This window comes from Delphinus delphis, chromosome 7 (genome assembly GCF_949987515.2).
Source record: "Delphinus delphis chromosome 7, mDelDel1.2, whole genome shotgun sequence".
NCBI lineage: Eukaryota > Metazoa > Chordata > Mammalia > Artiodactyla > Delphinidae > Delphinus > Delphinus delphis.
The window spans coordinates 45,546,573-45,572,776 of record NC_082689.1 but is presented as its reverse complement, the minus strand read 5'-3'; positions in this window follow the sequence as shown (position 1 = coordinate 45,572,776).

Here is a 26,204-nt window from a genome sequence, read left to right as displayed (position 1 = left end):
AACTGTGTGGAATGCAGTGTACTGAGAATACACTCAAGTTGACTGCAGCTGCCTTGGCACTAGCTTTGCAATTCCCAGTATCAATGAGCTTTCCAAGTATCTTCTAGTCACAGTATTGTGAGAAGTCCATTGAGAATGACCTTCCAAGTTCTTTACATTTGGGGTCCTTCTAATAAAGTCTTACTACTCAGAGTGTTATTTGAGAACCAGCAGCAAGCATCATATAAGCTTAGAAAATATATGGAGTCTCAGCCTCACCCTAGACCTACTGCTTTATAACCTACATTTTAGCAAGATTCTCCAGGTGATTCATATGTATATCAAATTTTTTGCACATGCTTGGGGGCTCATAATTAGAGGAAGACTCGCTTGTTGCCAAGCTGGTACTAGGAAACTTCCACTTGGCTAGACTATTGTTAGGGGAGAACTAAACGTTGTTTTATGTAAGCCTGTATCAGGAGTAAAGAAAAACTTTTCAAGTACAGGCATACCTTGTTTTATAGTACTTCACTTTATTGCACTTTGTAAAAAAATTTTTTTTTTTACAAATTGAAGATCTGTGAAATATTGCTTTGAGCAATATTTCAAACTTTTCCACCTTTATTATATATGTTGTGATGATCTGTAATCAGTGATTTTTGATGTTATTATTGTAATTGTTTAGGGGTGTCATGAACCACCCCATAAAACAGTGAACTTAATCAATAAATGTTGTGTGTGCTCTGATTGCTCCAATGGCCAGCCATTCCTCCATCTCTCTCCCTCTCCTAAGGCATCCCTGTTCCCTGAGACATAACAATATTGAAATTATGTCAATTAATAACCCTACAATGCCCTCCAAGTGAAAGAGTCACACGTTTCTCACTTTAAATCAAAAGCTAGAAATGATTAAGCTTAGCGAAGAACGCATGTTGAAAGCCAAAATAGGCCAAAAGCTAGACCTCTTGTGCCAATTAGCCAAGTTGTGAATGCAAAGGAAAAGTTCTTGAAGGAAATTAAAAGTGTTACTCCGGTGAACTCATGAACGATGATAAAATAAGTGAAACAGCTTTATTGTTGATATGGAGATGTTTTAGTAGTCTGGATAGAAGATCAAACCAGCCATAACATTCCCAAAACATAATCCAGAGCAAGGCCCTGACCCTCTTTAATTCTAAGAAGACTGAAAGAAATGAGGAATCTGCCAAAGAAAAATTTGAACCAGCAGAAGTTGGTTGATGAAGTTTAAGGAAAGAAGCTGTCTCCATAACTTGCGAGGTGAGGCAGCAAGTGCTGACGTAGAGGCTACAGCAAGTTATCTAGAAAATCTAGCTGAGCTAATGAATAAGGTGGCTCCACCAAATAAATTTTCAATGTAGACTAAATAGTCTTCTATTGGAAGAAGCTGCCATCTAGGACTTTGATAGCTAGAGAGAAGTCAATATCTGGTTTCAAATCTTCAAAGGACAGGCTGACTCTCTTGTTAGGGGCTAATGCAGCTGGTGACTTGAAGTTGAAGCCAATGCTCATTTACGCTCTGAAAATCATAGGGCCCATAAGAATTATGCTAAATCTACTCTGAGCTCTATAAATGGAACCACAAAGCCTAGATGCTAGCATATCTCTTTATAACATGGATTTTTGGATATTTAAGCCCACTGTTGAGACCTATTGCTCAGAAAAAAAGATTCCTTTCAAAATATTACTGCTCACTGACAATGCACCTAGTCACCCAAGAGCTCTGGTGAGATGTATAGCAAGATTAATGTTTTCATGCCTGCTATCATAACAAGGAGTAATTTAGACTTTCAAGTCTTATTATGTAAGGAGTACATTTTGTAAGGATATAGTTGCCATAGATAGTGATTCCTCTAGTGGAACTGGGAAAAGTAAATGAAAAACTTTCTGGAAAGGATCCATCATTCTAGCTGCCATTAAAAACATTTGTGATTTATAACACGAGGTCCAAATATCATTCACAGTAGTTTGGAAGAGGTTGATTCTAACTCATTCTTCAGGGATGACTTTGAGGCGCTCAAGACTTTAGTGGAGGAAGTAACTGCAGATGTGGTGGAAATAACAAGAGAACTAGAACTAAAGTGGAGGCTGAAGATGTGACCGAATTGCTGCAATCTCAGGATAAAGTTTCACGGATGATGGGTGAGCAAAGAAAATGGTTTCTTGAGTGGAATCTACTCCTGGTGAGGATGCTATGAAGACTGTTGAAATGACAACAAAGGATTTAGAATATTACATAAACATAGTTGATAAAGCAGCAGGGTTTGAAAGGATTGACTACAGTTTTGAAAGAAGTTCTACTGTGGGTTAAAATGCTATCAGACAGCATTGCATGCTACAGAGAAATTGTTCATGAAAGGAAGAGACAATGAAGTGAACTCCATTATTGTCTTATTTTATGAAATTGCCACACCCACTTCAACTTTCAGCAAACACCACCCTGATCAGTCAGCAGCCATCAACATGAAGGCAAAACCCTCTACCAGCAAAAATTACAACTCACTGAACACTCAGATGATGGTAAGCATTTTTTAGCAATAAAGTATTTTTTAAATTAAGGTATGTGCATTTTTAGACATAATGGTATTGCACACTTAATAAAGTACAGGATAGTGTAAACACAACTTTGTATGCATAGGAAATCAAAAAATTCATGTGACATTTTAATGCCATATCCAATTTACTGTGGTGGTCTGGAACCGAACCCACAATATCTCTGTGGTATGCCTGTAAAAGCATCATATACAGCTTTGTAGTGGAGAAAAAGTTATTTTTGGAGAGAATAGACAGCTTGGATTTATATATTTTTTGTCATAGTTATACAAGTCTACCTGTTGATTTTTTGCATTTTGAATGAAACTAGAATTCAAAGATATATATCAGTAAACAAGCCACACACTACTCTTTAAAAAAAACTTTGTGCAGAGCTATACTCTAGGCAAGAGGGATGTTATCACTAACATTAGTACTACCATTTATCACTAACATATTTTAAGATCTTTCCTGGATTATTTATTCCTTTAACCTCTATTATGTGGAAACACTTCACAGTTTGACTTTCTTTGGCCAAATGACAGAGTAAATTTTACTCATCATTGTGAAGTATAGGATAATATAGAAGTACTACTCTTTTAGTGAATCATGAAGGCAATATTTAGAAAATAATACTTTTTTAACATGATTTTCATAGAAAAATTAGAAAGAGGACCGAGACTCAGAGTAATGAGGTCCTACTTTTATTCACAATTATTTGCTGGGTAGTCTCAGAAGTTACTTAACTACCTTGGCTCTTTGTTTCTTCATTTGCAAAATGAGATAATTATGAAGAATAAAATTGATGGTTTAATTTTATAGAAACAATACATATTATACCAATATAAATTATTAGCTCTGCCTTTATGAAATCCAAGATTTCATGGTATATTTTGCTTTTGTGGGATGATATGTAAGCAGAAGAGATTCATGATTATAAAAATGGTTTTGACTTCTTCATTTAAAAGTCATGTATAAAAACTAGAAAAATATATATATTTCCTGATATTCAATCTTAGGGAATTGTAGTTCAAGCTGTAAGGTTTTGGTTTTGCAGCTGTGTTTACTGAGATAACTTTGGACTAAATCTTGGAAAAAAAATATTGCTGCCAGGAAGTCCACCACTAAAAATTTTTAAGTCCAGTAAAGCTGCTAGTGTTGGATTTCTCAAACACTGAGATTACAGTAATAAGGCAAAAGTTCTTATTACACCACAATTTATAAAATAAAATAGTGACTAACAAATATTGATAAATGTTAGAGAAAAAATAGTTCAATTCCAGTGTTTGAACATCTGTATGTCTTTTAATTCAAGTGACTAAATTGGACAGCTTCAATGAAGGCTGAAGAGAATTTTGGAGATTAGGTTTAAAAAACACCGCCAAGTAAGTTGAAGCAGAGCAGATTGTTAACATTATCTTGTAAACAGGAGCATGCTATAACTGATTTCAACATTCATTTCCTCCTTGTTCTTTATTCAACTCTGACTTCCTTTAAAAGATTGCTTTCTGAGACAACATAGCTGGTACAGGCACTGACCACACACTTGAAGATACAGACAAGGGTTTGGCATCAAAGGTGTAATATGGTACTATGTTGGTGATGAGAAGACATTGCCAATTCCTGAGAAAAGTTGAGAGTTTGGGCATTTTTAAGGCTATCAGAAAGGCTTCATATATTCATAGACGGTTAACTATGTAGTTTGTTGATACAGAAAAATCAATACTAGTCATTTCTGATTGAAGATTCTGCAAAAGATCCAAAGATACATATGATATTAAGAGGAAGAAATTATGGGTTCTCCAAACTTTTGAGTTTGGACTACAAGCATCTCAGAAGTGCTCAATATGATCTGAGGAGCCAAACACCCTCTATTCAATTTCCCAGTTGCTGGGGTCTTGTTACCATAGTAGGTTCCATCCTTCACGAATAACGACTGATACTGGATATCTCAACATCATCAGGAATGAAGCAGCAAACCAAGAGTTAATGTGATCAAAACTAAATTAATACTTCATTGTAGGGGGCAAAACACTAAATTTTGTTACTAGCATGTTATACAAAATTATGTTACCAATTAAATACAGTAATTTGCTATGAAAATAAGAAATATGTATTTGCTATTCCCCCCATAAATAGCCAATTTTTCATTAACTGCTTGAAAAATCACTGAGAATCACTAAGGGATAAGGGCACAGAGACTTATTAAGAAAATAACCTATTTCTAGCATCTGACTATAGATCATAGTCACTTAAGCAGTATTAATCAAAAGATAACTCTTCCATCCATATAAAGGTGAACATTTAGGGTCTCCTGAAAAGAGTTATATCTTGAGTTTGGGATGTAGGTAGCCATAAACTTTCTAGAACTACTTAAATAAGATCCAACACATGCTGTGGGTTTAGAAATCCAAAGCATCACTTTGCTGTGGCTACCCTTGCTAAAGGATTAGCTGCCTTGATTCACTTTGCAATAAGGTGACATATAAATCATTTAATAAATAAGAATATTTAAAGTGCTGAATTTTTAAGAAAATAAAGTGCCTTAAGTATATCTTATGTATATCTCTTGCCTCAAAGGAATATCCTCTATAACATTAATAGAAGAAAGATTATAACAGGTCCTGAGATAATTTCCCACTCCTTCTTAACTTCCAGTTAGGAGGAAAGATAGCATTTTGGCCTGTGGTAGGGTAGACAAATGGTCAGTGTTTGTCCTCAGATGATCAAGTGAACACTAAAAAGCTCAAGGGCAAGAGGTACTCTCCGTTTCTGGCCATTTTGGTGAAAAAAGGAGCCAAGGCCTTTTATCATATAAAAAAGTATCTGGTGTGAGAGACCCAGAGATCAGTTCAGGAAGTCCTAATGATCAGGAATTTCCATCTGTGCCTTCCATTCCTGTGATGTAAAAGCCATGACAGATTAATTATACAAGAATAAATCAATGGTGGTGATCAATACCTTTAAACTTCACATTTAGATAACACTCACATTTAACTAACAGTTCAAATCAGTCTTATGTGGTTTGGTAACAGGTCACTAATTTTTATGTCAGAGTAATCATAGTCATTTTAGATACAGGATTTTTGTGAGTTTAGTCTTATAGACTTTACATATTTTAATAGGACAAAGGGATATTTGTGGCAGTTTTAACACCAGGAGTTATTTTAACTGACAGCCCAAATCTTTAGAGACATAAGCTCTGGTAAGAGCGTTATTAAAACCTGCTTGGAAAAAACACATTCTTAGTCAAGATGGCAGATGCATGTATGGAAATCTTGAAATTGTATTGATCTTCTCAATTTAAAAATTACAGGAATTGTATAAATACTCCAGTCAAAGCCAGCTCGTCATAAGACCAGTTTATTAAATGAGTTACTTCCTTGAATGGAAATCAAGAGTAAACATCAGATAAATCTAGTAAAGTCAACATAATGGCTGAATATGACATCCCTCATTTATGTGTTCCCATCCCCTGAAAAAACAAAAATTTGGCATCAATCCATGGACAAAAGTGTATTTGTGGGATCTGCGGGATCCAGCAACTTACACCAAGGGACCCAAGAGAAGTCTAGCCCACCTGTGCATTGGATATTAGGCCTATAGACTTTGTTCCCAGCTGTAGAATCTGCAGTGGCCTATTTACTGCCTCCAGCCCCTCTCTGCCATCATCCAGGAGCCCCTGGAACACATTATCTTAGACAATCACTTGCAGTTTAGAGAGCCTTTGTGGAAGTCTAGGTTTCCAGCATAGAAGTTCCAGCACACCTTTAGAACCAAAAAATTCAAGTTTGGACACAATGAAGAGGGTACAAGGAACTGTTTGACTTTACCTGCCTCATCCTTCCCCCAAGGCTGCACAGCTTAAGGCCAAGGGTAATCTTCCTAGGCCAGTGATTTCTCCTGCAAGAGAACGTGAGAGCTTGTGAATGAGCACTTGGCTTCCCCAGCTGTGCAGGACACTGCCCAAAAGGCTCCTTTCTCTCTCACCCTATGCAGAGTACTGAGTCATGAGTTGAATGACTGGGAAGTAGAAAGAGGCTGGGAAAGTGGTAGATAGGATCCTTGGAGGGCATTAAAGAGACTCGGATCCTACTAAATGTGTGGTAGACTGCATCAAGAAGCCTGTCCACAAATTGTTGGGGATTCCTTCCCCATGGATGCCCCCAACTGGCCCACAGGTACCCCCAGCACTCTGCATCTCACCCACACACCCTTTTGGAGGCCAGCTCCCTGTGTGCATTCCCAGTGATGATGGTGAGAGAAAGCTTTCACAGATGGTTAGTGACCACATACAGAAAGCCAGCCAGAATCTGCAAATCTGGAAGAGACCACAAATTTGAGTTTAGCACCCAGGACCAGAAGGCTTCCCTGGTGCATTCCACCATTTAAAGAAGAATGAACACCAAACCTTCTCAAGTTCTTCAAAAAATCTGTGGAGGAAGTGACACCCTCCACAGCCTCCTTAACTCATTTAAGGAGACCAGCATGACCCTGATACCAAAGGCCAGCATGACCCTGATACCAAAGCCAAATAAGTACAAGAAAAGAATTATAGGCCAATGTCCCTGATGAATATAGATGTAAAAATTCTCAACAAAATATTAGAAAACTAAATTCAACAGCACATTAAAAAGATCATTCACCATGATCAAGGAAGATTTGCTCCAGGGATGCAAGGATGGTTCAACACATATAAATCAATAAATGTGATAAACTATATTAATAGAATAAAAGATAAAAATCATATGATCATCTCAAGAGATGCAGGAAAAAAGCATTTGATGAAATACAACAAACTTTCATGATAAAAAGTCTCAACAAATCGGGTAAAGAAGGAACATATTCCAACATAATAAAGGCCATATCTGACAAACCCATACTCAATGGTGAAAGGTTAAAAGCTTCCCTCTAAGATTAGGAACAAAACAAAGGTGCCCACTCTCATCACTCCTATTCAACATAGCACTGCAAGTCCTAGCCAGAGCAATTAGGCAAGGAAAAGAAATTTAAAAGGCATCCAAATCAGAATGGAAGAAGTAAAATTGTCTTTGTTTTTAGATGATATAGAAAATCCTAAAGACTTCACCAAAAATACTGTTAAAACTAATCAATGCATTCAATAAAGTTGCAAGGCACAAAATCAACATACAGAAATCAATTGTGTTTCTATACACTAACAATAAAATATCTGAAAAAGAAATAAAGAAAACAATTTCATTCATAATATCATCAAAAACAATAAAATATTTAGGAATAAGTTTGACCAAGGAGCTAAAACTAAGACTTTAATGAAAGAAATTAAAGATGACACAAATAAATGGAAAGATATCCCGTGTTCATGGAATGGAAGAATTAATATTGCTAAAATAGTCATACTTCCCAAAGTCATCTATGGATTCAATGCAATCGCTATAAAAATTCTAATGGAATCTTTCACAGAAATAGAAAACAATGCTAAAATTTGTATGGAATCACAAAAAGACCCCAAATAGCCAAAGCAATCTTGAGAAAGAACAAAGTTGGAGGCATCATGCTTATTGATTCCAAACTATATTACAAAGCTATGGTTATCAAAACAGTATGGTATTGGCATAAAAACAGACATATAAATCAATGGAACAGAATTCAGAGCCCAGAAATAACTCCAGGCATATATGATCAATTAATTTATTGCAAAGGAGCTAAGAATATACAATGCGAAAGGGAAAATCTCTTCAATAAACCATGTTGGGAAAACTGTACAGCCACATGCAAAAAAATAAAACTGGAACACTATGTTACACCATACACAAAAACTAGCAAAATGTATTAAAAACTTCAACGTAGTACTTGAAACCAAAACACTCCTAGAATTAAAAAAAACTAACTCATAGAAAGAGATAAGAGAATGGTGGTTTCCAGGGACTGGGGAAAAAATGAAAAGATGTTGTTCAAATAGTACAAACTTCCAGTTAGAAGATGAATATGTTCTGCTTTAATGTGCAGCAAGTCGATTATAGTTAATAATAATGTATTATACTTGAAAGTCACTAAGGAGTAGGTATTAATTGTTCTCACCACAAAAAAAGAAACTGTAATTGAGATGATAGCAGTATTAATCAATGCTACTGTGGTAATCGTTTCACAATATAAGTGTATTGAATCAACGGGTTGTACACCTTAATCTTAGACAATATTATATATCAATTTTATCTCAAAAAAGCTGAGAAATAATGAAACAAACAAAAAGCAAATGTCAGGAAGGTTTTTCTATGCTGCTTTAAATTTGGCTATCATTTCCTTACTATTTTTACAATTTTTTTTCCCTTTTTGAAGACAGGGAAAACAAGGTTAAGGAGTGTTATACGTTTGAATGACAAAGTTACTTTGTTACAGAGATGGGAGGTAAATGTGAGTTTATGTGATTCCAATCTTAATGATTACTCATTCACTATTCTACAATTTCCTCATCTAAGTAATCAATTTTGCCATATATAGAAGAAAATTATGCCTTTTTTATAACTGACTACACTCAATTTTTTGGTCTTGTTAAGAATCATTTGTTTGATTGGCAGGAGCAGATAATAACTAATAGTTTTATGCCAGGCTTAAATGCATATTGCTTTGGGAAAACAACTTCATATGGTTTTTTGAAATGATAGTGAAAGAGTTCAATTTGCACGGCATTTCAGAGACAATTGGGTAAACTCTGTAGCTTAGCTTTGTATTTTAATTTTTGTATGTTTAATTAAAAAGTAATTTTATTTTCTATTTTCTCTGTTTAAGTTTATTAAAAGTTTATAAAGTTGTCCTTAAATTGTGCATTTTGGTATTCAAAAATCAAAAAGTTTTATGTATTTTTGCACCTAAAGTTCTTTGGGAATGAGTTGAGTTATTTTTAAATCTGATTTATGGAAATCATAGTGATTTGGACATGTTTTAAAGCAGAGACTATGGTTGCCAAGTTGTATTTTCATGGGATGCCAAGTTATTTTTTCATGTTGGAGGAATATTACCAAAGGATGAAAAATATGTCTTTTATTAAAATGTTTTCTGATGTCCTCAACACATATAGGTTACATGGAATGAAATCTAAAAAAGATTGCTTTTGTTATCTGGTGTGAATGGAAAGTAAATTATCAATATAACTGTGAAATTTAACTATTTACCAAACTATGTGGATAAGTGTTTATTTATCAAACTTGGACAGTTATCTATATCAAAATATAGACAAACAATTGCTTTATCAGTTAAGACTTTTCTGTCTTCTATTCTTGTAACTTGATAAACTTTTCCAAATATTTCAAGAGAAATTTAAAATTCTCCAAACAAGTTTAATTTTAGTTTCAACAAATATTATACATTTTAACCAAACTGACTTTATTCTGAAGAAATTCTCCTCTAAAAATGTATATCAGGACCTAAAACTTGAATAATTAAGGAATGAATTGAAGAGATTTCAGAATCAATAAATTTTTTTAAAGTTCAAGAAACAGGTAAGTGCAGTGATAATATGGAAAATAATAGAGTTGGTAAATAGATATTATTGAATAATATGAATTTTTTTCAATACCTGGGAAAACATAATTACAGCACTTCAAAGGATTTATGTGTACATACTTTGAAGATCACAGGATTCTGTGAAAAAATTGTCAACTTTTTTTATTAAAAAAATGTCCAGAGTAATTCAATATTTCTTTATGCTTAGAGGATAAGGGGAGAGAGTAGTCATTCTACCCAAAGTGTTTTCCTTTTTATTTACACAAGTTGTTTAGTCTTGTTGTGTTTCATTTACTAGGAGTCTTGTTCCAAAGTTTAGAGATTTTTTTATCCATCAACAGATGAATGGATAAAGAAGATGTGTTACATATATACAATGGGATATTACTCAACCATAAAAAGAACAAAATAATGTCATTTGCAGCAACATGGATGGATCTAGAGATTGTCATATTGAGTGAAGTAAGTCAGACAGAGAAATACGAATATATGATGTCGCTTATATGTGGAATCTAAAAAAATGGTACAAATGAACTTATTTACAAAACAGAAATAGAGTCACAAATATAGAAAACAAACTTATGGTTACCAAGGGGGAAAGGGGGCAGGGATAAATTGGGAGATTGGGATTGACATGTACACACTGCTATATATAAAATAGATAATTAATAAGAACCTACTGTATAGCATCGGGAACTCTACTCAATGCTCTGTAATGACCTATGTGGGAAAAGAATCTAAAAAAGAGTGGATGTATGTATATGTATAACTGATTCACTTTGCTGTACACCTGAAACTAACACAACATAGTAAATCAACTAAACTGCAATAAAAATTATTTAAAAAACCCCAAAGTTTATAGATTTTTGTTTATCATATCACAGATTGCTTAAAATGACACATTAGAATGTTTCCTATTGTAGGTCACAGAAATGGGCTTTATTTAGTCACCTAAATGTGAGTTTATACTAAATATACAAGGAGGAGCAAAGGAGAGCAGAAAATAATTGCACAATCACTAATATTGATAAACTTCTTAACAGACTGACCAAGAAAAAAAAGAGAAAACACTAATTATCTATTAAGAAATGAAAGAAGGGAATATTGTTACTGACTCCACGGACATTGAAAAGGATAATAATAGTACAAACAACTCATGTAAATCCAACTACTTAAATGAAATTGACAAATTCTTTGAAGACACAAACTAACAAATAGATAATCTGAACAATCACATATATGATAAATTGAATTCTTACTTAAAAATCTTCCAGAAAAAGAAAACTTTAGGCTCAGATGATTTCATGGGCTAATTCTAACAAAGATTTAAGAAGAAATCATGCCTATTCTACACAATCTCTTCCAGAAAATAGAGAAAGATTAAATATTCCCCAAATCATTTTCGGGAACCTACAATACCCTGAAATTGAAATAAGACAAAAGACATCATCAGAAAAAAAATTGTAGACAAATGCTTCTTAAGACGAGTGGTTTTTTTTTCCAAAATGAAAGTAAACGTTAGAAAAATTAAGACTAAAATACTGTAATCTAAATGTTTATATTTTATCTGAATTTAAGTATTTTTATGGATATTTTTGTTTAAACAAAGGACAGCAATTACTAATCTAAAACACAATCATAAAGACCCTTTAAGAGTTGCTTTTTCATTTTGTTTGTTTTGGCACATGACACTAGAGATTTCCACTCATAGAAGACTAACTAGTTAAAGTTGGATACAGTATTTTAATAGATTCGTTTTGACAATGTGATCCAAAACATTAATTTCTGTATTCTAAAGCCCTAAAAAAGTTTTTCTTCTTGAATGGGGTGCAAAGTTAAGAAACAGATTATGTTCCTAGCTAAAGGATAATGATAGCGATATTAAAATGGAAGAGAATAGGAAATTTTGGTATGGGGGTCCTTGAATGTTTCACTCCTAAGCTATACTTAGGGGTTAAATTTTCTCACTATGAATATTTTAGCAGAAATTGTACATAATCATAATCTTTCCATGGTCTCTACTATTAGAGATAGACTTTATGATGAATAATAATGAGTCCAGCCTCTTGACATTCCTTCTGGACAAAGGCCACTGGTATCTCTTGAGAAAATTATGGCATAATTCAAAGTTTTAACTTTGAGAGTAAAATATGTTGGCAATAGGCTCCTAATTAATCTTCCTACTCTCACCTAAAAATTCTATTAACACAAAGTGGGAGGACAGATTGGGGATAGTGAACATTTTCTGCCATGCCATTCATCAGTTTACTTCCTAGTTTCCTAAATATTGTGGATAATTACTACTTGCCGATATTAGTTTGCCCTTATCTTTGTCATTATTAGCTCATATCCATTTCAGAATTCATCTACAGTGTATTTAATTTTATAATCTCATGAGGGAGTAGAAAGAGTCATGCTTTGAATTTTTCAGTAGAAAATTGTTATAAAATTCAGTAAACAAATGCATAAATTCTTAAGTAGACAATAGGCCATATGGTGAGTGGCTGTCAAGATATATTTTAAAAATTTGAGCGTAATACACGATATAAAATTTACTATTTTAACCATTTAAAAATGTACAATTGTGTCATTTAGCACATTTACAGTGTTATCAACCATCGCCACCATCTAGTTCCAGAATATTTTCATCATCTCAAAAGGAAACTCCATACCTATTTAACAGTCATTTCCCATTCCCACCCTCCTCCAGCTGCTGGCAACAATTATTCAGTTTTCCTGACCCTATGTATTTGCCTATTGGGGGTATTTTATACAGATTAAACCATACAATATGTCTCCTTTTGTGTCTGACTTCTTTCAGTTAGCATAATGTTTTCAAGGTTTATGTTGTAGCATAATCAGTACTCTACCCCTTGCCATGGTTGAATAATGTTCCATTGAGTGGGACGTACCACATTGGCTTATCAATTCATTAGCTGATGGATATTTGGGTTGTTTTCATGTTTTGACTATTGCAAAAAAAATGCTGCTATGAACATTCATGTACAAGTTTTTGTTTAAACTCCTATTTTAATTATTTTGAGTATATACCTAGCAATGGAATTGCTGAATCATAGGCTAATTGTATGCTTAACTTATTGAAGAACCCCCAAACTGTTTTCTACAGTGGCTGTGCCGTTTTACCTTCCCACTAGCACTGTGTAAGTATTCAAGTTTCTCCTCATTCTTCCATTTTAAAATTCTAGCCATTCTAGTGATGAAGTAGTATTGCATTGTGATTTTGATTGAGAAAGTATATTTTTAACATTATATTTATGTACTGAGGGAGAAAAAAATGACACACCTTATCAAATTTGAATTTATTTATTTTTTTATACATAAAAATTGACTGTAAGTAAATTAGAAATGAGGCTATTGAAGAATTGTTTGGGTTTTAAAAATATGGCAACTTAAAAATTGTGGTAATTTTAACCAAGTTCAATGCTATGAATAAATCATATGTACATTGCTCTCTGGTGACTACCCAATATTGAAATTAAACTACTGACAGTATTGTCAGTTTTGAAGCACTGACATAAATACATTGGTTTATAGAATTGAAGTATAAAGTGTTAAGCAAATTTGTGCTTCAAATTCAGGTCTTCTTTACATTGAAAAATTGAAATTAAAAAATGGGTATGCTTCCTTTTAACTATATAGCTTAAGCTTCACACTGTGACACTAGTAGGTCCCAAGAAGCCAAGGAGACATCTTAAAATGTCTCTTTGGATGCACTTAGAGATCCTGTGTGTCTTCATTGTCAGCGTATTTACGGTCTGTGGAATCTTTTTAGTAAACAGAGTCCATAAAATGAGCAGCTGTACTGATGGTTTTAACAGTCTCAGAAAGATATCTTATATAATGCCAGGTCAAGTTTTGCTCTGCCTGATAAATGCGGAAACAAGTGTATAATACATCAAATAGCCCTAGAGATGCTTTTTATTTTACAACATATCTGGAGCCCATAAAGATAATTTTGTATTTGTAATCTGCTTGGGAAAAAAGATACCATTAAAAATGCTCTGAAACCTACTTATTCAATGTGAACTAGTTATAATCACACTCCTTTCTAAAGGGTTTTTTTCTCCCTGATTAGTGCATTTCCAATAATGCACTAATCTAATAGAAATGAATTTCAACTTTGATTTTATAACTGAATACTTTAAAAAAGAACATGAAAATGGATAAAGGGATCAGTAACAGTTCCACAGAAGATAAGCAATTCAGAGTAAATAGCAAATAACAAATGAAACTTTAATAAAATTGAAAAGAACAAAACTGTGAGTACATAAAAATGATAATACATAGACACAAATATAGATTATTATACCACAGATTAAAATATATTTTAAATATGTACTATATATATTTTGATGCTTATTGAATCTTACTTTATAGAAAAATATAGAAAATCATATGCCCCCTTTTCATTGATCAACTCATAAATGATTTAGTGACTACTCTTTTTTGCTATCTTTTTCATGTAACAGTATTTGCATTAAGTCACTTTCAAAATAAAGGATAACATAAAGTCAAAACCTTTTGAGATACAAGAATCTTAAGCAAGACATCTAAATATTTCACAATATATTAGAGAAAAATATTTAGCAAGTTGAATTGCTGTGTAGCTATTCCCTTTTAGTGATTCACGGGGTGAAGGAGTCTGAGAAATTCTCTCATTATGCGTGATGTCAACCCTTCCTCTGAACTCTTCACTTTATGCCTGTGTAATGTACAGTGGTCATTGTACTTTTGGCCTCTTCCAAAGCACACAGAGTTTGATTTTTTTTTTTTAATGATTTCAGTATTTCATTAGGTGTCAGCTTGAGATGTGTGCATATCTAGAGCACAGTAAATAAATGCAGCTGTGTCTTTGGGAATTATGGCAAATTCTTGTCGTTAGGAGCCAAGGCAAGTGGCTGCAAAGTAAATGGGTGGCTTGAGTGGGAAACCATGAAAGACAGAGTCTTCCTTCTGCAGAAAGGGGAAAGAAACATCCATGTACTTTGTCAGTTTTCACTCTTCTTTGAGCCAGTTTGCCACTTCACAGAGATAGTGTAAGAATGAAAAACAATGATAAAGGAAAATGAGCCTCTTAAGAAATAAAATGACTTTATATTTTTCTATACTGTTTATACAAATTGGTAAAACTGAAACACTTACTTTCAAGATCAATACAAACTGCAAAGAATCAAAATATTCTGTCACTCTACCTTATCATTACTGGAATTGAGTCTGTCCTTGTTTTTAGTGTCTTTGGGAGAAGTGTTATCCTAAGCGAATGGATTTTCCAAGTCACCAAAACATACTCTTTCAAGCACAGAGGCTTTTCATTATTTTAAAACATCTGGATTCTGGAAATCTTTCTAAAATTCATTGTTTCCTTTTTATAAAACAGCAAATATAGAAGTATTATTTATGGAAAATGATTTATTAAATTTTCTTTTGTTTTATGGTGGTTTGTGCTGTCCTTCTCAGCTTCTCAGCCAGCCTCTTCCTCTTTTCTCCCCTTTCCCTCTTAAAAACTCCTCTGTACCTTTCTTCTCTCTCCTTTCCTTCTTCTCTTTTCTTTCTACCCCTCCTTTTTATCCTCCCTTTTCTCTTTCTTGTTCTGTCATCTCTTCCCTCTAGTCATAATTTTTCTCCCCTCCTCCTATCTCCCTCCTTCTCCATCTTTCTCCCCACTTCCCACCTTGGAGTGATTAGCTCTTTCTTTCTTTCTTTCTTTTTTTTTTTTTTTTGCGGTACATGGTCCTCTCACTGTTGTAGCTTCTCCCGTCGGTGCGGAGCACAGGCTCCAGACGTGCAGGCTCAGTGGCCATGGCCCACGGGCCCAGCCACTCTGCGGCATGTGGGATCTTTCCGGACCGGGGCATGAACCCGTGTCCCCTGTATCGGCAGGCGAACTCTCAACCACTGCGCCACCAGGGAAGCCCTCGCTCTTTCTTTAAGTGTCTCCCCACTGCTCATTCCTGTTGGCTTTGCCCTCTTTCCCTTTCTCCATCAGTCCCTGTTCATTCTGCCTCAGTAGTGGAATCAGCTTTAGGAGCAGGTTGGTAATAGGTCCAGATTGCAGTCAGGGTTTAGTTAGATTGAGTGTCAGTATCAGGATAGGGTCAGATTTAAGATCTCCTTCAGGATTAACCATTCGCTGGCTCATTCATCCATCAGGCATTCACTGACACCTTCTCTGTTCTGTGCCCTGTGAAGATTGCTGGCACCCCAAAGATGAGTAAGCCTGCCCCTGCCCTCAAGGAGAGACATATAAATTCAATCAAATGTAACAGGTGCTACACAAAAGGGACCAAAAATTGAAGTAATTATTTCTACCTGATAGGGTGGCTGGTTGAATATTATCATGTTAGAGATATTTCTTCATTTCTGTTATTAAGTTGTATAATACAGTAATTTTATGAGGAAGTTTTTTTCTCCTTCAAGAAATTGGAATTCAACAATGCACAACATTTATTCATTATATATTTTACTTTTTATTATTACCTCTCTGTTGAGTAAAAAGAAAAAAGACATATCTCTGCCCTCATGGAGCTTACAGTCTAGTGGGAAGAAAAACAATAATGATTTTGCACTTATTCACAGATCAGAAACTCTACTATCTCAGAAATTAGTGTCAACTATACTTCATAAATGAGAAGAGGATGCATTTCTATCTGCCAATTGCATTAAATAGTAGCATCTTTAATCTCGTCTTTCTTCCTTCTTTCTCTCTTTTGCCTTCCTTCCCTGCCTTTTTTTTGCCTTCCTTACATCCTTCATCTTTTTTTTTAGGAATGAAAGATTAAAAATATAGTTTTTTTGCTAATATATGCAAGAAATTGGTAACTCAACATCTTCATCATCTTCATAGTAATAAACATGGTTTCTGTTTAATCAAGCACAGTTTATTCCAGGAACTGTTTTAAGCACGTTCCTTTCTATCTTTTTTAACTCTCACAACCCTATGAGGTGTCCACTAGTATTATTGGTACAATTTTGCTGATGAGGAGAACAAGACTGAGAAATATGAAGTAAATTATCCAAGGTCTACCAGCTAGTCAATGACAGAGCCATTAGTGAGTCTAATGTAGATCTTCGAGATGCCGATATATTGCTCTTCACGTATCATTGCATTAGAGTGGTAACTCTTATGAACTTCTAAAGCAATTCCTTTATCTTTGTGTTATATTTTTAATGTCTGTTAAGTAATTGCATTCCTACATATTTACCATAATTCATTGACTCTAAGTCTACATTGATAGCCTTATGCAACTATCATTGTATGTATCAACCAGAAAGAAAAAAACTCCCAGTAAATAGTGATCCACCATTGATTATTAAGTCACATCTAATTATAGAAATGTTAAAACGCAGATAGAGCCATATTATAACTCATCAAAAATGCATGATGTACGTAAAAACGAAGGGGACGTTGTTGTGCACTATCAACAGTTTATGGGGGGAATGAGAAGGGTGAAGGCTGACTTAAGCAGGGTCAGCTGGAATGACTGAAGAGAGATTTTCAAAAAGAACAAAAAGTTCTTAGCCCAAATTTGTTTAACTAGAGCAGTAAATAAAATCCCAGTCACATATTGCAAGTTTTGAGATTATTTATTTTATACATAGCCAGTAGAACATACATTTTTAGTAAATTATACACAGGAAAGTGTTGATTCTGTTCCAGGAAGCAGTTAACTTCCTGGATGATGACCCTGGATCTGTGCAAGCTTGGTTTTAAGCTTTGTTGGCGGGTCTGTTCCAGGTTTGCCAGTACCCGTCCTGTTGGACACACCACTTACCCAACTGGGCATGATTCTAGGGTTTAGGATATGGCCTTTTTACCTCAATTGAATGCTTAGTAAATATTCAGCTAAGTCGCTTCAACCTGGCCTTACCCAGCTTCCAAGTTCTTCCCTGCATTGTGCAACCTCTTAAGTCTCTGTTCAGCTCTCAGCCTCCTAGTAGCTGTGAGGATGGTCTCCCAGAGTCTCACCCTGTGAATTTGCAGCTCGGGAGTTGGCCAAGAATCAGAAGGAAATTTTAATGCAGGTTTTATGGTTCCTTCCCTGTGCATCCTTCCTCTCTAGCACTACCCCAAATTCCACCTGTGTTGGCAGCTTCAAGTATTGATCTCTGTTTACTCTAGAGAGATCATTCTCTACTTGGACTACTTGGACTGTCTTTCTCTGGTTTGTGGTTTAGAAAACTACCTCAAGGGTGTTTTACACCATCAGGAGTCAAGAATCTCAGGCTCATAATTTCTATTTTAAAAACAAGATATAAATGTAAAACCAAAACATTTTAAATCAAAAAGTTGAGAATATGAAACAAAATATGTGATGTAAACATTTAGATTTTACACATGAGATTTCATTAATCATATGGTTGTTTTATCATAGTTAAAAAAAATGTAACAGACTGGATTTGCCTAGTATGAGCCTAGATCATTTTATCTATGATAAAGTAAAGAAAAATGTGGATAATAAATTTTTTTAATACAAAAATTTGGGGAAAGATGTATAATTGAAACGCTTAAACTCATGAATACTTCATCAGTTCTCATGCTGAGAGTATTTTCCTGAATATTTTTTCAAGATGATTGACACACAGACAGAACAGCTAATGTGATTTGATTTCAGTCTGTTTCTTTCTGGTATGTATCTGTGACTGATAGTCTGAGCAAGAGTCTTGGTCGTCTAACATTTAGAGTATTTGGGGGGATTTTAGAAAATATTAGGATGACACAATGTTATATTACTGCACTACTCCATATAGGGAATAACTTAAAAAATAGTGTTAACCTAATACACTAGAAGACTTCTAATAGTATTCTAAATGAATACAAATAAAAGTGCTACTTGATGTCATACAATTTATCTTTTTACTACTTATGTAGTGCACATAAATAGAGATAAATTTTACCTTTAGCATTTTAATGCCATTTTAAGCATAGTCATATGTTGGTTTTTACTCTCAAATTTAAAAACTCTTAAGTTTCTATTTTGTTAAAATATAGGTGCTATGAAATAGCAAACATTAAATGTACTTAGGAATTTTTGTTTCTTTATGTTTAATATTAAATTTAATAATTTTCACGGAAACAATTTTAGTTGAACATACTCATGATTGTGAAGAAGCTGATTTCTCTTTCTTATTTTCTTCATTTCAGAAAAAGCAGGATTTTAAAGTTTAGGAAGCGTGCAGCAAATCTCAGTTCTGGTTAAAAATATGGTGGAGAATCTCTGTATAGTGGGAAATGAGAAACAGATAATTTTCAACATATTTTATTCCACACATTTTAATAAGATAGTTATTAATTATTACGTAGTGGACAAAGGTGATGACATTTGGTTCACTCAGTTTTGATTTTAAAGGAGTATAGAGGTAAAATGCATTTGGGGCCCTTATTATGCACACAGCTGTGTTATTGTTTATAAGTCAATGAATTTTCAAGTAGGTTTAACTAAGCCAACAGCAAATAGTCGTAATATTGAAGATAAGACTCAAAATGGAAACTATTACAGCATAGAGAACAGAACTAAATTTCAAAGCACTGGAGTCTGCCAAGGCTCTTTTGAAAATGCTCAAGTCCCATGTACCTATGTCTCCCACTTACAACAGACTCACAGGAAAAAAAAAGAGGCTCATTGAATACATGTCACAACAAGCTGCCCCACAAAAGCAAAACTGAAGGAAAGAGTAGGTTGCAACATTATTCTTCATTTTGGAAGCAACCAGTAAAAGGGGAGGCCAATAATTTCTATTTCCTATAAAATCTAAAATGTCATAAACACTGTAGCTCACCTTGGTTACAGCCACTTTAAATAAATTTTTTTGAAGTTTATATCATTGTTGATGTTTATCACTGCAGAACGTTAACCTTTAACTATTGACTGGATCGTTCCAACAACCTGTTATTTGAACATAACAGATGAAAATTCTGAGGGTGGGTGGCAAGATTCTCTTGATTGCTGGTGCATCTCAGAACTCAAGCATGGTCCCTATGTATAGTGGGCACTTACTAAATACTGTTATTGGTATTCATTCTGTTTTATATAAGTTTTGCCATCATTTAAGAAAGATACATTAACTGTTTAATGCAATGATAATAAGCCTATTATGTCAATTAATTTTTGCTGTGTAATGTGGCTTAAAACAACATTTATTTACCTCAGGATTCTGTAGGTCATCAATTTTAGCAGGACTGACCAGTTGTGCTAAGCTGAGCCAGGACCACCTCATCTTGGCTAAGACTTTTCATGTCTCTAGAGAGTTACCAGGTTAGCTAGGGGTTGGCTCATCAAAAATGGTTAGATACTACAAATTATGCTTGGAAGGGCAATAATTCATGCTTATTTCTTGCTATCAACTGCAATATATTTTTGAAAATTATAAATTATAAATTTTTGAAAATTATAAATTTTAGTTTCCAATTTTTTCCAGAACTGCCTTCTAGTATCAAGTTGACTGATTTTCAGATCTTCAGCCCTTTTGGGGAGTTGTGATGATGCCTACAGATATTTAAGTTGGATAATCCTCTAATTCAGGGAGTAACATCTATAGCCCACAGACCAAATCTACCCCACTACTTACTTTTATAAATAAAGTTTTATTGGACACAAACACACTCATTTTTTAAAATATATTGTCTCCTACCACTTTCACGCTACAATGGTAGAGTAGGGCTGTTGTGATAGAGAACTTAAGTTTTAAAAATCCTAAATACTTACTATCTGTCCCCTAGTCTATTTGATTTCTCTCCTGAATAATGATGAATACTGACACATGTTTTTAGGGCTTTCAATATGTTGTTATTGTAAATAATAACAATAAAAATATAAATAATTGTTAACAATTATAGAGCACTTCCTTTATGCTGGATACTGTTTTAAGTTTACTTAGTTCAACTAATTTAATCTTCACGAAAACCTTATGATGCACAGTTATTATCACTACTTTTCAAATGAATAAACTAAAACACAGAAAAGTTACACCTTTTTTTTTTTTTTTTTTGCGGTACGCGGGCCTCTCATTGTTGTGGCCTCTCCCGTTGCAGAGCACAGGCTCAGGACGCGCAGGCTCAGCAGCCATGCCGCTCCGCGGCATGTGGGATCTTCCCGGACTGGGGCATGAACCCGTGCCCCCTGCATCGTCAGGCGGACTCTCAACCACTGCGCCACCAGGGAAGCCCAAGTTACACCTTTTTGATCACTGAATTTAGAATGATCTAAGTTAATGACCTAAGTTGATCTAATGATTAACTTAGATCTAATTAGATCTAAGTTCCATGGCTTAGAAGGCATAATTTGTCTTCCACATTACTATTCCTATTTCATGTAATAATCATTTTTCTCAACAGTCTTAGCTATACTAACTTTCTTTGAATTCCTAAAATACGCTGTGCTTTTAACTTCTTTATGATCTTTTCATATGGAATTTTCTCTTTTTTGAATACTCTTCATACTGTTATATCTGGCTTCCCATTATTTATATCACAGCTCAAATGTCAGTTTCCCAAAGTAGTCTTCCCTAACAACCCATCTAAAGAAAAAATCTTCACCCATCTTTTTGCTCACTTCCCAAACATCTGACTATTTTCCATCATGGCACTTATCAAAACTTGATATTTTACATTTACTTGTTTGTACACCTGTTTATTATCTGTCTGGCACATAGTAGGTGTTCCACAAATGTTCATTGAGTAATGAAGAAATAAATTGCAAGATGGGATTTCAAAAACTATTGCTTATATATCAGTAAAATTATAAGATTTTTCTACAATATTTAGACATCTTACATTCACCAAGAGCTACTTTTAAAGAACTATTTTTAAGCACGTGTGTGTGTGTGTAGCATATAATATATGTAATATAAAATATATGTAGTATGTATGTGTAACACACACATAGTATTTCACTGCTTCTTAAATATTCTTTTCTGATTATGAAATTACCATTAACCATCCATTCATACAAACTCATCCATTAGTCCTTTTACCATTGTAATTGCCAAGCCAATGTTTTTTATGATTTAAAATCTAATCACTACAAGAAAATTTTCAAAAATCATTGGCAATTTTAAAAACTAAAATGTTTTAATGGCTTCCTCTTGCATTCAAAATCAAGTCCAAAATCTCTAGCATGTCATTCCAGTCAATCCTAACTCAGGTTCCTTCAGTCGCCAAATCCTGTATGCATCCTGTTTTAAACTACATTATATCCATAGTACTTCTCAACATATTCCCATCATTAATTAATATAATTTTATTATTAATATTAATGCAGTTAACATATCTTGTCACTAGTGTCTGAAAGCAACTTTACTTGTACGTATAATAGTGGAAATTGTTAATTAATAGCATTTACTGTCAAACCTGTGCTAAGAAGTTATTCACGCACATAATTAATTTTAAAAGGTACATTTTTCTTAGTATACCATAACGATGAAAATTTTTATATATGATTTATGTATCTTATTGCAGAATAGACTTGGCAGATAGTCTTAAGTAAGTTCTGTGTGTTTTAATTTCTAAGGTCAGCTTATAAATAAATTTAAAACATCAGTAGACATGTTTCTAGAAAAAAAAATGACTGTGGTGCATTTCAAGTCTTGATTCGTTATATGTCTCAGCACTAGCAATGCCCTTTTTGGAACAAGTGGGTGAAAACCTTGGAGGAGTTTCAACAGGTATCACACCATTCATTCCCATTCTTGTCATGTCATAAACCCAAGGGATTAACTAGATCATTTGTGACTACTTTTAAACCTGCACATTAATAGTTAGTTCTTGAAGCGTAATAATTAAAATCTCAAAGTAAAAGCAAAACTTCCTGAGATGGAATCACAATTACAGTGTGGATAATACATGCAAAAGTTTGGGCATTAAAAAACAATAACAGGAAAACAAAACAAAACAGAATAAAAAAGTGAGAATCCCTAGGCACACATCTGTCATTAGTCTCTCACAGGACTTGTCCTATTTTAGGTTTGCTTTGCTTGCAATATACACAAAAAATTTTGAAAGTGGAGTTGGGTCTTCAATATTCCATTTCCTTCCTAGTGTCAAGTGCTCCAATGTTCCAGGATATTTATTGAATATACTGAAGAAAGAAATTTGTCAGTTATCATAATGTTTCTAAATAGCTGACTATTAAGTTGTATAGACAGTAATATCTACTTATTTACTTTTTAAAAATTTATTTTACTGAAGCATAGTTGATTTACAATGTTAATTTCTGCTGTAGAATAAAGTGATTTAGTTATACATATATATTCTTTTTCCTGTTCTTTTCCATGATGGTTTATCACAGGATATTGAATATAGTTCCCTGTGCTATACAGTAGGACTTTGTTGTTTGTCCTTTCTCTATATAGATAGTAATATCTAGATGACATTGCATTTTCTACTGATCATCAGGCATAGCCTGTATGATGAGGATGATATCAGAACCTAAAAAATAAATAAATGAATAAAAAGGAGTTAGTTAAGTTTAATGTATCCATCTCAGGTGCTATGAATGCATCTAAGATCACTATTTGATGTATTCTCTGGTAAGAAATTCCATTTTAGCTTGAAGAAAAGCAGAAAAAACATCTACAACAGAGCTTTTTACCTGCGAAAATATTAATATCTGGTAAGCAAGGGTTTTGGTAAGAAACTTAGTGAATGCAATTGGTGCAATAATAAGTTGTCTTGTTCACAAAATGGATCAATAAAAGTTTGTTGAAAGAATAAATAAACAAATTGGTAAGCATATGTAGTAATGACTGATAAGATTATAAAAGTTGGGGAAAAGGAAGTTGAAAATTGGGCATAATTATAATTTTAGACCAACTACTAAAAAAATGAAGTTTATAGCTATTTCACAGTAACATAATAAAAATTAATTTGAGGTTTAAAAAATTGATTTTTAATCTGATAGTTTAATTATGGAATCCAGGCCATTTTAGGCAAAGTGGTGGATGTCTTCCTGAAATTTTGTGCTTTGAAATTTCTAATAAGTCACTTTCTGGCAGATATGCTTAAACACAGTCATCTAGTCCTAAGAATCCACCCAATAATTTACTGAACATTTATTGAACACCTATAAAGATTAGGTATTGGGTACCACAGAAAGATGAAGAGGACATTCTGTTTTAGGGAATTCATTTAGTAGTTCAGACATGTAATTGTAGCTTTTTCTCTCCATTTTAACCTGGTTAATGCTTTTACATCATTCAAGTTTCTGCGGAGTTGTTAATCTTCAGAATAGTGTAGTTTCCTTATATGTGTATGCTGCTTTACCTGTGCCTAAACACAATAATTAATTAATCTTTTAATTGTTGGAAAATAGCATTGTGTTTTCTTTAGGAATAAATATAATAAAATCAGAAAAATACGTTTTTCTCACATAAGCCTTTAGGGTAAATAGCCAGGAACCAGGTTCTTATTATCTTCTGACAATTAACAGTTTGTTTATAGGCTTTCAGATCTATTTGTTTACTCAGTTTGAAAATAACTGAGATCATACATGAAAATTTAAATCTTTAATTATCACATAATATGTCTTCAAGATCTTTCCACATTAAGACCTAAAGAACAGGCCATAGTATACGGTTGTTCCGGTTCCACACTGGTTCTGTCCCAGGGAGCTATAGCTAAGGAAGTAGGCATCCAAATAAATTTGAATTTTTTACATAGTTTATTATAATTTTTTTGATTCTAAAGATCCAAACATCATAAGTCATCATACTGATGTTTTAGAGAAGAGAGACTCAGAAAAATATTTGCCATTCAATTCATAATATAATTTATTTATATTTTAGTGAGGCAATACCTAGATTACAGCATATCATCCCAAAATACTTCGTAATTATGAAAATAGGAATTTTCTTCACATGATAGAAACCATAGCAAAATCAAATAATGTTATAAAAGAGAGCCCGTGGCCATTGCAAACATCAATAAGAAATAATATTACACATGCTTTAGGAGACAAAATCAAATTTAAAAAATTAATGCCATGTCATGCATGAAATAATTTTGAATAGATGAATTTGCCAGGTGTCACTTGATCAATTTAGATATAAGTTCTAAAGTAAGCCCTGTGGAAAAGATAACTATAATTTTACAGAGTTGTATTTTTAAAGTAATATAGTACTTTATGCAAACTGATGTCATCGAGTTCCTAAAAACTTAATTAAAGGGAGAATGCAAAGCAAAGCATTGTTATCAGTTGTCAGTAATATTAAAAATATAGATTTTAAAATATCTATCTTTAAATTTATTTTATGAATACCAATTAGGCATGATGAATTGAATAAAAAATTTTTGTAAGCAAAATGATGTAATAACCAAGATTTCAGGTACATAACACTACTTCTTAGAAGAAGAGTATTATTTACTTAAATATTTTTTTGCATAAAACGAAGAGTAGAGTCTTTGGATATTGTTGCCAAACTTTCTGACATAAAAAATACTGGAAAAAGGAAAAAGAAAACTGATTTCTACTATGAATCTCACCATCAGCTCATCTTTGATCTCAGTCTTAGAAAGAAAGACAATCTAATGGTCAGTTCAGCATTCTGGTACCATATGAATAAACCACTACAACTACTTAAAATTTTGCAACTGAAATTGATTATGAACAGAAAAAGAAAAATTATTATGTTTTTTTCTATAATCTAGCTTGAGTCTTGGTGAAATGTTACATTGCATGTGTATCAATAATTTACTTCATTCGTTTCTGTACACTTTTGTGGTCCTTGCAGTATGTCTAATTTTGCCATTATTACCAAAATTAAAATTTACCAAGAACTATGTAAATTCTAAAATATCACAGAAAAGACTGTCAAATCTAATGACCATATCTACAATAAATTGAATCAAATAAGCCCTGAAACAATCCTAAAGAATTACATTTTCATTAAAGCAAAATGTTTATTTTATTCTAGTGATTTTGAGTTGCTAAATATTATGGTTAAATATTCTAATTTTTAAATTATTTTTATATTTTGATTTGTGCAATCTGTCCAGATATACCCTGGGATTGTTATTATGGAAAAATAGATAGTATGCTTCCTTAGGCAACCCTGCTAGAGCTATGCCATTTTTTTTTAACTTCTTCATTGTGTGATTCCATATAAATGTATTAAAATTTATTTAACAATTCCATTCTGATTGATTATTACCATCTTTTCTTTTTACAAATACTAGGGAT